At 35.4% G+C, this 1443-nt stretch overlaps 1 protein-coding gene across 2 annotated transcripts in view; it reads left to right on the top strand.

Annotated features, from left to right (window-relative positions):
* Epg5 (ectopic P-granules autophagy protein 5 homolog) overlaps positions 1-1443 on the top strand; it is a 121170-nt gene that overhangs the window by 61169 nt on the left and 58558 nt on the right. The gene's annotated exons all lie outside the window — the stretch shown is intronic.

The raw sequence follows: 1443 nt of genomic DNA, 5'->3' as shown, positions 1-1443 counted from the left end.
GGGCTGAACTGGCCACACACACACACACACACACACAAATAAATAAATAATTTTTTTAAAAAAATATGATGAGTTAAAATTGGAATATGCTGTAAGTATATTTGTTATTTCTAATAACAATTTTATATATTTTAATCATTTTTGTAGCAGTTTTGTTGAAATGAAAATATTTGGATATCAGATCAAATAAAACTTTAAAATTAATTATACTTGCTTATTTTGGCTTAATATTGTGGCTGTCACATCATGGTGTCATATGCCTATAGTTTTTGGCTACTCAGGGTTCTTTCTGCTTTATGCAGGAAGGAGGATTGCAAGTTTGATATCAGCCCAGGCAGTTTAGTAAGATTCCCCTTCTCAAAAACATTTTTTAAAGGGCTGGAGATGTTCTTCAGTGGTAGAACAGTTGCTTCACATGCACTAGCTTCTGTTCAACTTCCAGTACTGCAGAACAATAAGGGGGATGTTACTAGAAGAATTAAAATTTCATGTATGACATATTTCCATTCTGATCAATTTTTCTTAAAGCAAATATTAAATGATACACAGGGCCAGGGAGATAGCTGGCATTCTAAGCACCTGCATAGCAAGTGCAAAGCCCCAGTTTTGATACCCGGGACCACATGTCATTGCGGCCCTGTGCTAAGCTGGCTACTGAAACCAGGTATGGTGGTAAATGCCTGTAATTCCAGTGCTGGGAGGCTGAGACAGGAGGATCACTGTCAGAGCAGCATAGCAAGACCCAGTGTCAAATAAAATAAATAAATAAAGCTTAAATAAATGAACCCAGGTTTATCTTATTTTTTTACACTTGGGTTAATTAAAAAAATAGTTGCTCTTGATCTTTTGTGAACAGGATTTTAAGAACTCGAGAGAATCAGACACGAAAAGCTGTCCCTTAATTTCTCTCATAATGTGAAGCCCAGTTATAAAGATTAAAATAAAGGCAGACTTTGCAGTAGCATGAGGTGTTCAAAGAAAGGTTTAAGGGTAGGGAGAAGAGAAAAGGTAATCAAAAATGATTAAGATATGTTATATACTAGTACCAGTCCCCTAAATGAATGTAAATTGCATGTTTTGCAAACACATACTAACAAAAAAATAAATTGTGAGCTATTTCAAATGTACATATATAAAAATATAATAAAACTTTCTGTACCTGTAATCCAGAGGAAACAAGTAGAATAATTTTTACATAAAAATAGGATAGTATAATTAACCTTTTTGTACCTACAATCCAGTTTTAAGCAATCCACTTTGATGGATCTCATTTCATTCGTATCTCTATTCACTTCTTATACTCTGTATCCCTTCCTATAGATTGTTTTGAACCACATAGAAAATATTTTTAAAAAGTGCTTTTTTTGAGTCCTAGCCCAGGTCCGGTGAGTGTGCGGAGAGTTCCCTGCTACCCTGCGCCGGCGGGACCAGTCCCAGCCCAGG

Source organism: Octodon degus, unplaced genomic scaffold (genome assembly GCF_000260255.1).
Source record: "Octodon degus isolate 3935 unplaced genomic scaffold, OctDeg1.0 scaffold00003, whole genome shotgun sequence".
Classification (NCBI taxonomy): domain Eukaryota; kingdom Metazoa; phylum Chordata; class Mammalia; order Rodentia; family Octodontidae; genus Octodon; species Octodon degus.
Note: the sequence above shows the minus strand (reverse complement) of the source record. Positions and strands in the feature narration are given on the sequence as shown.